Source organism: Sciurus vulgaris (genome assembly GCF_902686455.1).
Source record: "Sciurus vulgaris genome assembly, chromosome: 2".
NCBI classification, from domain to species: Eukaryota; Metazoa; Chordata; class Mammalia; order Rodentia; family Sciuridae; genus Sciurus; species Sciurus vulgaris.
Window position 1 is genome coordinate 30664602 of NC_136462.1, and position 13347 is coordinate 30677948.

Genomic DNA, 13347 nt, shown 5'->3' on the forward strand with positions numbered 1-13347 from the left:
CAGCTGGATTCATTGTATTTAGTCCTGTGGCAAGGCAGAACATCATGTCAGGAGCAGATGGCAGATCCAAGCTGCTTAGCCTTATGGTGCGGAGAGGAGGCCAGTGATAAGACATAAGCTTTAAGGGAACACCCTCAAAGACTTACTTCCTCCAACTAGGCCTCATCTCCTAAGTTTCAGCCATCCCCCAACATTCAATATTGTTCATTCATTATACATTTACTGAGGGTCTTTGATCTGGTTAGATCCTTCATGGTCCAGTCACCTTCCAGAGTTGCTACCTCTGAACACTTCTACCTTGAGAATCAAGCCTTCAACAGTTTTTGGGAGACACTTCAAATTCAAATCCTAATTATTGTAATTATAGTGTATATGATAGGTGCAAATAGTCAATCTATGAATGCCATTTCAAAACTTAATTTTGCTTGTGTAATTTTCTCCATAAACCAAAGGTCTTCAATATACATATTTTATTTACTTATTTATTTGGGTGGGTGTTGCTGGGGATTGGATTCAGGGGCACTCCACCACTGAGTTACATCCCCAGCTCTATATTGTATTTTATTTAGAGATAGGGTCTCACTGAGTTGCTTAGCATCTTGCTTTTGCTGGGGTTGGCTTTGAACTCAGGATCCTCCTGCCTCAGGCACCACTGTGCCCAGCTATATTTTATATTTGACCACTTTTTATTTATGAAGATTCAATCCCAGTTCTATAACTGTGACGCTACTACTTACCCTATACCAATCATGTTTTTCCTCTGGGACAGAAGAAATACACAGAACAAAAACATTCCAAACCAAGTTTTTTTTTACCACTTTGAGAAAATATTATTTGCTATAAGAAAATGAATAGAGGTTTTTGTTTTCTTTTATGAAAAAGAAGATACAGATATGATTGTGGAATTAAATGTGGAGATACTCTAAGTTGTTTTGAATAAGTTTCTCTTGTATTCCAATAACCCTGGTTTCATTTTCTACCCTACTTTTCTTTGTTTTTCTCTCATAAAAATTCTCTTCTACCAGTACCAGGAATAAATCCATCCTGACATAGCTCTTTTCATTTAGATCCCTTGAATACTTAGAAGGGATATATATGGAATGGGATTTGTGGGAATTGCTCTCAATAAATAACAGTGTTCTGTTTGCCTCTTTATGTATGTATATACAGTATTTTTGTTTTAAAGATCCAGTAATTTACCTCTAGGCATTTTTTTTTTATGTAGGGGCATTTTTTTTTGTTGATGTTATGTATTAGTGAAGACTGTGGTTCTACATTAATGTGTGAATCTTTCGGTTGCTGCAGTAACTTGAAGTAATCCTCTATATTATGTCATTATAATAAAGTTTTGTTTTCTGGGAGAAAATTGAAAGCCTCCTCTTTTTTATTTTGTGTACCTTTGTTTTACCATATTAGTATCATGTAGCAATAATTATGTTACTGACAACAATTTTGTGAGATGTTTATTATTCTCATTTTACAGATGAGGAAACTGAGGCTTGGTGAAGTTATGAAACTTGTCCAAAGTTACACAGCTTGTAAAGGGCACAGCCAAGATTCAGAGCCAGGTCTGTCCAGCTTCAAAACTATTCATCATAGCCATGACACTTGGAAATAGCTGTGAATTATCAACCTATGATAAGTTGTTAAAGTATTAATATTGCCTGTTACTTAACTCTTACAACTAATTTTAAATGGAGAGGTGTTTTTTGTCCTTCATAATAATTTCCTTTAGCTTTTAAATATATTGTGGAAAGCAGCATAATGTAGTTACTAAGGGTTTGGGCTCTGGAGTCAGACTACTGGGGTATGACTCTCTTAAATTCTCCACTTATTATGTGACATTGGAAAAGTTACTTAACTTTTAGACCTCAGTTTTCCTATCTGTAAAATGGTGGCAATGTTACTATCAACCTGATAGGATTGTTGTGAAAATTAAGTAGTGTAATATGGACTAGCACTTAGAGGAGTGCCTGGCACATAGCAAGCATTCAGTAAATGTCAGCTTTAAGTATTGTCATCTTTAAGCAACTGTAGTAAAGCAAATGATCATTATTTCTAATTCTTCTAGGAAATTTAGGTAGAGCAAAGCTTAGGCAGCAATGTAGAATATCACAAAACTTATATAAACCAAAATTAAAATTAGATCTAAAGAAAATCATTCACTTTGTCAAGTTCAGATCTACTATAAAACAAATTGGACAACTGCTTATAAGATTTACATGTACAGAGGTGTAACATATATAAAGACCACACATAGTTCACTAGAGACACCTTTTGAGCCTAGTAGGATCATTGTTTATTAATGTATTTTATCTATTTTCCACTGAGAGTACAGTTTCAGAGTAAATTTCTACATTTTCAGGCGACTTTTAAGGACATGGTGTTTTAACAGTGTCGACAGATCATTATTAAGAATCAAAATGTAAAATGTGGGCAACATTCCATCACTTGTGGGAGTGGTAGTTTGTGGTATAGTGAATGTGCACTGACTGACGTTAGAACAATAGAACCACAGTACATTCAACTAGAACCCAGCCATACTTGTTTATTGCAGTTGTTGGAGTTCTAAAGTGCTGTATCAACTTTTACTATAAATTAATTAAAATACCTATGATTAGTGACGAATTGTACCTATGATTACTTGCTGTATGGGAGGTAATTTGAGTCAAATTTGCAAAATTTCACAAGCTATTAAAGAATGGGACTTGTCTTTTATATGCATATGATCTATCTAGCTTTTAATCTATGCATGCATTTAATTTAATCCCTTACTTTTTGGCATTGAACCTTATTGTTCTTGATCATAGTATATCTTTCTCAATATTTAGATATTTTAAGATATCTTTCAGTAAAGTTTTTTCTTTTTTTAACATAACGGTGTCTTTAATTAGTAGATAACTTATTGTTAATGTTGTATATTTTTTTCTTTACATTTTTCTATTTGCTCATATAAGCTTTTTAAAGAAAATAAACAGGTTTATATTCACTCATCTTCCTGAATTCTTATTCTGATAATTTCTCTATGAATGGTTCATAATTTTCTATGTAATCAATTAAACTATTGTAAATGAAAATTCTGGTGCTTACACATTTAATATTTTTTTCTGGCCTTACAGCACTAGTTAGGACTCCAATAACTGTATTCAGTAGAACTGTTAATATTTGGGATCTTTATGTTGTACTTGATTTTTTTTTTAAAGGCAATGTCTTATGTTTCACCATTAACAATAGTGCTGCAGAGCTTGATGTGATGGCTCTAGTCCTCAAGAGGCTGAGGCATGAGAATCACTTGGGCCCTTGAGTTTGAGACCAGTATAGAAAACATGAGATCCTCTGTCTACCTACCTACCCACCCATTCATCCTTCTCTCTCTCTCTCTCTCTCTCTCTCTCTCTCTCTCTCTCTCTCTCTCTCTCTCTCACTCTCTCTCTCTCTCTCACTCTCTCTCTTACACACACACACACACAGTATTGAACCTAGAGCCTCATGTATGCCAAGCAACAGACTCTATAGCTGAGCTATACCCCAGCCTCATCTTGTAGATTTTTTTTTTATTATACTCTTTAAAGACATTTCTATTCCTAGTTGGCTGAGATACTTTTGTGTATGAAGAATGAGTATTGAGTTTCATTAGATGCTTTTTGTGCATTTGGGATGATCATGTGGTTTTCTTCTTCTGTTAATGTGGTGAATAGCATTTATAAATTTTCTAATGTTGAATTACTGTTATACCACTGGAAAAACCCAACTTTGTGATTATAGTTTTTTTCATATACAATTGGATTTAGTCTCAATATTTTGCATAAGATTTTTACATCTAGGACTGGGGTTGTGGATCAGTGGTAGAGCACTTGTACGAGGCACTGGGTTTGATCCTCAGTGCTACATAAAAATAAATAAATAAAATAAAGGTATCCACCTACAACTAAAAAAAATTTTTTTAAAGATTTTTACATCTGTGTTCATAAGTGAAATTAGCCCATAATTTTTGTTTCTTATATTGTCCTTATGTAGTTTTGATATCCAGACCAGATTATGCCAGCCTCACAGATTGAGTGGGAACTAATCCCCCACCCTCAAAGGATTTATGTAAGACTGGAATGATCTGTTCCCCAGAAGTTGGGTTGAAGTTCTCAACTACCTGGGCTTAGTATTTGGGAAGTGAGGTACGGTTAATATTTTGGGGGAAGAGGCTATATTAAATTTTCTAAATGGTTTTATCAAGGGTCAGTTTTTAGAAAGTTTCTCTTTTTTAGGAATCCATTTATTTTGTCTGAGATTTTAAAGTATTTGGCATAAAGTTATTCAAAGAATTTTATTACTTTAAATTTTCTTTAAAGATTTTTTGCACCTTCTCCCTTTTTTCCTTCATCATTCTTGCTGAGGGTTTATATATATGGTTTTAACTTTTCCAAAGAATCAGTGCTTGATTTTGGTTTTTCTCTATTTTATTTTTTCTATTTAGTTAATTTCTGGCCTTTCTCCTTTATGTACAGTTTTAAAGTGACAAGCAGAGTTTAATATAAGGATACAGAGATGTCTGTAACTTCCCAAGGACAGAATGTTATTAGGCTTCAGGAATAGCTTGAACCAGGGTTCTAAAATGCTTTTAGGAACTTGCCTCATCCTCTTTCCTTTATAGGTCTGCTGCTTTCTCCCTTTCTTTCAATTAACTTTATTTCTCTTCTGTCTATGGGGCAGAAAATGAAAACCTTGATCCTCTGAATTTGATGTCAATTCCAAACTTGTGTTCTTTCGATTATCATGGTATTTTAGATTTTTCTGTTTGGATCACTTTGTTCTTGAACAATTTTTTCTTTAAGGTGTTGGAGGGTTGGGGTAGACTATCTTTCTCTCTACTGGGAATCAAACCCAGGGCCTCAGGCATGGTAGACAAACGCTCTACCACTAAGCAGTATACCTAGCCTTAGAGGTCTCTTTAATGTGATTTTTCTGTAGTAAACTCTTAAGTTTGTATCTGAAAGTAGTTGTATCACCCTAATTCTTGATAGTTATTTAATTAGATGTAGAATTATGAATTGCCAATATTTTGTACCCCCCTGAATAATTCGATTCTTTTTCTGGTTTCAGTTGTTACTATAGACAGATTAGCTCCAAATAGTTGTTCTTTGGGGCCTGTCCTTTTTGTCTCCAGTTGCTTTTGGAGTCCCCTTTGTGTTTTGGTTTTCTGAAGTTTCTGAAGTTTCCTAAGCTATGCTAGATATGGATTTCAGTTTGTTTTCTATCCTGTATGAGATTATCATTATAAACTGCTTATTTTCTCTGGAAAAAGTATGTGAATATTCTTGGAGACCCAAGGTAGAACTGTATTAGATCAAGATGTTTGCTTTTGTTTTTTTCCAGGTACCTCAAGGTACTGTGGATCCATGAAACTTTAAATTCATTCCTGGAGGTATTTTAGACTACCAAGTGAAGTACATTTGAGTTGCAAATACATATGTGGGCTTGCTTGTGTTTTTAACCTCTTGGGAATCTTTGTTCTGTTCAACAACAAGAAGGTAACTTTCCTTGTAGTCCTTTGAGTTAGGTGTGGATTGGGGTAGAATGAGTATATTTCTGGTTCACTTTTTTCCTGAGGATAAAACTTTCGGGTATGAGAAGGCAGTAGGGTTCCAGCTTTTTGTGAAAAGGAATCTTTATGTAGTGGGTGGGCTCCGAATTTTGACTTCTATTCTTTCCCAAGAGACCATCAAAACTGAAATCATGTTTGTAGAGGTCAACAGGGGAAAATCAATTTCATTATGCCACTTGTCTCTTGGGGTTTCTGCTTTTTCATGGATTTTGGTCTGGTAATTCCTTTACCATGTTGTCAGCTTTTCAGCATATTTAAGATACTTTTTAAATAAAATTTTATTTATCACTTTTAGTTGTTTTCAGTGAGAATTGTTTAAACAGTCACTCTAATGTGTTACTGAATATGTCCTGTGGGTGTGTGTGTGTGCATGTGCACATACACACAGGCATGTGCTAGGGCTTAAACCCAGCATGCACTTTACCACTGAGCTATACCCACAGCCCTTATATAAGTTCTAATATAAACATTTGGTATTGTTAAAAGCTGCTTATGCCAGGTGCAGTGGCATATACCTGTAATCCCAGCAGCTCTGGAGGCTGAAACAGGGAGATCATAAGTTCAAAGCCAGCCTCAGGAACTCAGCAAGACCCTGTCTTTAAATAAAATACCAAAAAGGGCTGGGGATATGGCTCAGTAATTAAGTGCCCCTGGGTTCAAGCCCTGGTACAAAAAAAAAAAAAAGGCAGCTCATGAATTTTGAAAATCAGCCCATGAATTTTCATTACTAATTATATATATTTAAATTAAAAATTTTATTATGATAAAAGATGCCCCACCTTTTTTAAACCATGAACTGTGATCCACAGATCATTTATCTCATCAGTGAGATAAAATTTAGGTTAAGACTTGAAGTATGACTAGTAAACAGTTTTGAAATATGTGAATTTTAAAACATAAATCTTTTTGTTATACTTAATTCACCTTTTTTTAAAACATGTTTTTCAATTTGAATTTTAAAGCAAGGCTCAACTATGTGCTATACAGAGACGTTGAAAACACAGTAATCTAGAAAAGTTAAATATAAAAGGGTGGGCGAAGATATATAGGCAAGTAGAAACTTTTTTTAAAAAGCAAGAATTGCTCTGTGACCTCTCTTCACTGGACCCTTCTCCCCTTCCTGATAACAAACATGGATAAACCAGTGTTCCATGTCTTGATACTTGGTGAGGTTCCTGGAAGATTGATTTTGTGTTAATAGTAGAATGTTAATTTTTCTTTCTTCTCCTCTCTTTCCTCTTCCTGCATTTTCTTCTTATACTTTAACATCTCTGGAATTGGCATATATCTCTTCTTGGAATTCATTAACTATTGATATTAATTAATGAACAATTAATAATTTTGGTAGCATTTTTTTCTTCCTTAGTGAAATGTAAAATACTGGTGCAGCTTGCAATTAATGCTGTATTAACCTTGATAAAATAGGTGTTTTTACACACTACCATGGTTCTTCTTCCTACCTCGTGCCCCCTTTGTCTCCTCCATTCTACTTAATATTCAAGACCTTAAAGCCTTAAAGAAGGGTGTGTGTGTGTGTGTGTGTGTGTGTGTGTGTGTGTTTTAAGTTTGCTTTTTAATTTTTTTTTAATCTATTTATGGTACTGGCAGTTGAACCCAGGGCCATGCATTTACTAGGCAAGTGTTTACCACTCAGCTACATGTCAGCCCCCAGGAAAGAATTTTCCTATTCTGACTCTTCTTCCAGCACCTACCACAATACTTTGTTGGACACAGGGTATTATTTAAGTAACAATTAAGGGAACTGTGTAGGTATAATGAATTACATCCAGGCTGTGGAGTGTTAATATTAGTGACCAATTATTCAGCTTATTGCTGAGAAGAGATATATACTTAGTTAAGATTATTTTGGTTAGAACAGAAACCTTTTAAAAGGAAGGTAGAAATTTTATTGAATGGCTGTTAAAGTATCTGATCATGTTCAAGGAAAAGTTGAATAAATGAAACTAATTACAAATTGTAAAGCACTATGAAGGAAATAAAAATAGTAGAGTAATAAAGAATTATATAGAATGGTGTTTAGGAAGTTTAAAGGACCTCATCAGTGAGAGAGAAAATTTAGGTTAAGACTTGAAGTATGACTGGTAAACAGAAGCACTTGAAGGGTCTGGGAGAAAAACATTTCAAGGTGAGGAAAATAGCAGGCTCAAGTTGGAAACAAGCTTGCATTCAACCAAAAGGATCATAAAGAGGGAAAGTGCCACTTCAAGGTGGTCAGGTAGGACCATGCCTTAATATGATAACATTTACTTAACCTTAATATGATACATTTGTGATATCACAAATGCTAGGCACTCTTCCAAGCACTTTCTGAGCAGCGTGAACTATTATGTTATACTGACTCACTGAATGCTGAAAGTTTGGATTTAATTTGAAAGTGCATTAAAAGCCATCGAACTATTAAGCAGTGCCATGATACATTTTGTATGTTTAAAAGATTACTCTAGCTACATTGTACCCAGTTGATCAGAGAGGAACAATAGAAGGACTAGAAATAAATCCTACTTGGTAGTATACTAGTCCAGATAAGTGATGAAGTTATCTTGAACCATGGTGATTCTGGAGGTAGAGGTAGGATCAGTGGACAGATTGAGATACATTTCAGAAGTGTCTTATTCATGGTTTGGATAAGGGGAGAACTCTACAGTTAGAGATGATTAAAGAGATGTATGTAGATAAATTGCCAAGTTATTTATCAGTAAAAGGGAACAGAGCTGTTTTTAACTGGCTTTTCTCTCTACCTCTCTCCCTGCCCCCTACCTTTCATTCTTGGAACAAAATATATTTTTATTCCAGTCTCTCTCCCTCCAGATTCCAACACCTTTTCTCATCCCACTCTTGACAGATGCTTAGAGGAGGAAAGTCAGTGTAAAAAGTAGGCTAGCATTCTCAGCAGTTCTGCCCTTTTTCATCAAGATGTTCCTTGCTAAATCAGTCTTTGCTTTATCAGAACAAAATTATTTTGTTCTCAAACTAAAGATTGAATTCCTGAAGTAATATGATCCTAATGAAGTCAGTGTATATATGTTGTGTGGTTGAGGATGATGGCCATATGTGTTATCTGTAAAATTGTAACATGACTTAAAAGGTAAGTGTTGCTGAGTCACAAATTCAGCTTGTCAATTGGAAATCAGTAAAAGGCAAATAACCAACCAAAGATTGGGTTTGTAACTGCAAGAAAAGCTTTTTATTAAAAAAAAAAATATATATATATCTACAGGTTTAGCTTTAGCTTTCTTTGAAACCACCTGTAACTGAAGTTTTAAATAGACAGGGTCCTTCCTTGTTTTATGAAGCTTTAACTTTCCATGATAATCTTTAAGGAGAAAATAGGAAAACCCTGAATCAAAATAACAGGAGAAGTTTTGTGGACAAAGTAAGTGGGGACATGAAAATTCATAAAGCAGAAATCTAAATGTAAAGCCAAATAAGGATTTTGGATGACCATTTAAATCAGTAGTAAATTTTATGTCATTATAGAATCCTTTGAGATTCTGATGAAAGTAGAAGAAAGTACACATACACATACACATACATTCAAGTCTGTACATAATCCTAAAGAATTGCTGAACCCAAAGAACCTGTGGGATATACATTGTTGTCCCCTGGTAGAGAACATGGTCTAAATGGTAATCAGGACTGAGGAGTAAGTGGCTGGAGAACTGGGACATCCAAACTGTGACATTATTCTTTTCTCAAATACCAATCTTTAGGACAGCCAAGACTTAATTTGTTGTTGTTTAATTTATTTTTATTGTAAACAAATGGGATACATGTTGTTTCTGTTTGTACATGGAGTAACAGCATACCATTTGCACAATCATACATTTACATAGGGTAATGATGTTTGATTCATTCTGTTATTTTTTCCTTCCCCCCCACCCCTCCCACCGTTCTTTTCCCTCTATACAGTCCCTCCTTCCTCCATTCTTGTCCCCCTCCCACCCCCCCCATTATGTGTCCTCATCCGCTTATCAGTGAGATCATTCATCTATTGGATTTTTTAGATTGGCTTATCTCACCTAGCATGATATTCTCCAATTTCATCCATTTGCCTGCAAATGCCATAATTTTATTATTCTTTTTTTTTTATTGTAAACCAATGGGATACATGTTGTTTCTCTCTTTGTACATGGAGTAAAGGCGTACCATTTGTGTAATCATAAATTTACATAGGGTAATGTTGTTTGATTCATTGTGTTATTTTTTCCCTTCCCCCTACCTCTCTTTTCCCTCTATACAGTCCTTCCTTCCTCCCTTCATTCTTGCCCCCCTCCCTAACCCTAACTCTAACCCTAACACTAACCCCTCCCACCCCACATTATGTGTCATCATCCGCTTGTCAGCGAACGAGATCATTTGTCCTTTGGTTTTTTGAGATTGGCTTATCTCACTTAGCATGATATTCCCAATTTCATCCATTTGCCTGTAAATGCCATAATTTTATCATTCTTTATGGCTGAGTAATATTCCATTGTATATATACACCACAGTTTCTTTATCCATTCATCAATTGAAGGACATCTAGTTTGGTTCCACAGTCTGGCTATTGTGAATTGAGCAGCTGTGAACATTGATGTGACTGTATCTCTGTAGTATGCTGGTTTTAAGACCTTTGGGTATAGGCCGAGAAGTGGGATGGCTGGGTCAAATGGTGTGTCCATTCCAAGTTTTCTAAGGAATCTCCTCACTGCTTTCCAGAGTGACTGCACTAATTTGCAGCCCCACCAGCAATGTATGAGTGTACCTTTTTCCCCACATCCTCGCCAATACCTATTGTTGCTTGTATTCCTGATAATCACCATTCTAATTGGGGTGAGATGGAATCTTAGTGTAGTTTTGATTTGCATTTCTCTTATTACTAAAGATGGTGAACATTTTTTCATATATTTGTTGATTGCTTGTAGATCTTCTTCTTTGAAGCATCTGTTCATATCCTTAGCCCATATGTTGATTGGGTTATTTGTATTCTTGGTGTAGAGTTTTTTGAGTTCTTTATATAATCTGGAAATTAGTGCTCTATCTGAAGTATGAGTGGCAAAGATATTCTCCCACTCTGTAGGCTCTCTCTTCGCATTGTTGATAGTTTTCTTTGCTGAGAGAAAGCTATTTAGTTTGAATCTATCCCAGTTATTGATTCTTGCTTTTATTTCTTGCGCTATGGGAGTCCTGTTAAGGAAGTCTGATCCTAAGCCAACAAGTTGAAGACTTGGACCTACTTTTTCTTCTATAAGATGCAGGGTCTTTGGTTTGATTTCAAGGTCCTTGATCTATTGTGAGTTGATTTTTGTGCAGGGTGAGAGATAGGGGTTTAGTTTTATTCTGTTGCATATGGATTTCCAGTTTTCCCAGCACCATTTGTAGAACAGGCTGTCTTTTCTCCATTGCATATTTTTGGCACCTTTGTCTATTATGAGAAAACTGTATTTCTGTTTTTTATTTTGTCATTGATTTCTATTCTCATTCCATTATGATCTGATAGAACACAAGGCAGTATCTCTGTTTTTTTGCATTTCCTAAGGGCTGCATTGTGGCATAACATATGGTCTATTTTTGAGAAGGTTCCATGTGCTGCTGAGAAAAAAGTGAATCCGCTCGTTGATGGGTGGAATATTCTATATATGTCTATTAAGTCTAGGTTATTGATTGTGTTATTGAGTTCTATGGTTTCTTTGGTTGGTTTTTGTTTGGAAGATCTATCTAGTGGTGACAGCAGTGCATTAAAGTCACCCAGAATTATTGTGTTGTGGTCTATTTGATTCCTGGAACTGAGAAGGATTTGTTTGATGTACATGGATACACCATTGTTTGGAGCATAAATATTTACTATTGTTACGTCTTCCTGATTTATGGTTCCTTTAAGCAGTATGAAATGTCCTTCTTTATCCCTTCTGACTAACTTTGGCTTGAAGTCCACTTTATCTGATATAAGAATGGAAACCCCCACTTTTTTACTGAGTCCATATGCGTGGCAGGTTTTGTCCCATCCTTCACCTTTATTTTGTGGATATCTTTTTCTATGAGATGAGTCTCTTGCAGGCAGCATACTGTTGGGTCTTTCTTTTTAATCCATTCTGCCAGTCTATGTCTTTTGATTGATGAGTTTAGGCCATGAACATTCAGGGTTATTATTGAGATATGATTTGTATTCCCAGTCATTTGGGCTTATTTTTGGTTTTTAGCTAGACTTGGTTTCTCCTTTGAGTGGTTTTTCTCTAAGGTAGTTCCTCCCCTTGCTGACCTCCATTGTTGTTTTTCATTTCCTCCTCATGGAATATTTTGTTGAGAACATTCTGTAGTACGGGCTTTCTATTTGTAAATTCTTTTAGCTTTTGTTTATCATGGAAGGATTTTATTTCATCTTCAAATCTGAAGGTTAGTTTTGCTGGGTATAGGATTCTTGTTTGGCAACCATGTTCTTTCAGAGCTTGAAATATGTTGTTCCAGGCCCTTCTAGCTTTTAGAGTCTGGATTGAGAAGTCGGCTGCTATCCGTATTGGTCTCCCCCTATAGGTAATCTGATGCTTTTCTCTCACGGCCTTCAAAATCCTATCTTTATTTTGAATGTTAGGTATTTTCATTATAATGTGCCTTGGTGTGGATCTGTTGTGATTTTGCGCATTTGGTGTTCTATAAGCCCCTTGTATTTGATTTTCCATTTCGTTCTTCAGGTTTGGGAAATTTTCTGATATTATTGCATTGAATAGGTTGTTCATTCCTTTGGTTTGTATCTCTGTGCCTTCCTCAATCCCAATAATTCTGAAATCTGGTCTTTTCATGATGTCCCATAGTTGGAGATTCTGTTCATGATTTCTTACCATCTTCTCTGTTTGGGCAACTTTATTTTCAAGATTAAATATTTTGTCTTCATTGTCTGAGGTTCTGTCTTCCAAGTGGTCTAGTCTTGGTGATGCTTTCCATTGAGTTTTTTATTTGGTTTATTGTTTCCTTCATTTCAAGTATTTCTGTTTGGTTTTTTTTTTTTTTTTTTTTTTTTGGAGAATCTCTATCTCTTTGTTGAAATGATCTTTTGCTTCCTGCACTTGCTCTTTCAACTGCTTATTGGTATTATCATTCATTGCCTGCATTTGCTCTCTTATCTCATCCTTTGCTTCGGGAATCATCTTAATCATGTATAATTTGAAGTCCTTTTCTGACATTTCTTCTAACATACTGTCATTGGGTTCTATTAATATAGAATCTAGATTTGTTTGGATCATTTTCTTCCCTTGTTTTTTCATGTTGTTCATGTATCTTCCCCACTAGCAGTGCATATCTGGGGTATTGCAGATTTCCCCCTACAGGCTTATAGTGGCCCTATAGGTTTCCAAAACCCTTTCTTTAAGGGGAGATCTATATTAGCAGTGCCTAATTCAGACACTATGCAATCCTGGACCAAACAGCCCCTATGAGGACAATAACAAAATTGTCATAATAAACAGAATGAGTTCAAATATTATCTTCAGTAAAACAAACAGATTTGCAATAAGGTCTGCAGTTTCAAATGGAGGACAAAGAGGATGCAGAGGGATGTAGAATGTGGCTGTTAATGGGATAAGAAAAGAATATACGGAAGTTCTAGATAATAGAAAGGGTGAGAGTAATCAAAAGAAATTGGATGTTAGCATGCAAAAAAGGGAGAAAGATACTCTGAGGGAACAGGTAAACAAAAGGAAAAGAGAGCAAGAAAAGTAAAGAAATAGAAACTTAAAATTGTTCAGTAAGGAGAAAAA

General features: G+C 35.3%; 1 protein-coding gene across 21 annotated transcripts in view; it reads left to right on the plus strand.

The window, feature by feature from the left end:
- The window catches only part of NUMB (NUMB endocytic adaptor protein), a 167296-nt gene that overhangs the window by 71119 nt on the left and 82830 nt on the right, over positions 1 to 13347 (plus strand). For 7 of the 21 annotated variants that reach the window (XM_079129778.1, XM_079129780.1, XM_079129768.1 and 4 more), the window contains 2 exons: positions 1484 to 1568; positions 5368 to 5522. The exons of 9 other annotated variants lie outside the window; for them this stretch is intronic. The gene's annotated coding sequence lies outside the window, so the exon portion shown is untranslated. The remainder of the gene's footprint in view (positions 1 to 1483; positions 1569 to 5367; positions 5523 to 13347) is intronic. 5 more of the 21 variants (XM_079129779.1, XM_079129762.1, XM_079129769.1 and 2 more) reach the window with 3 other exon arrangements.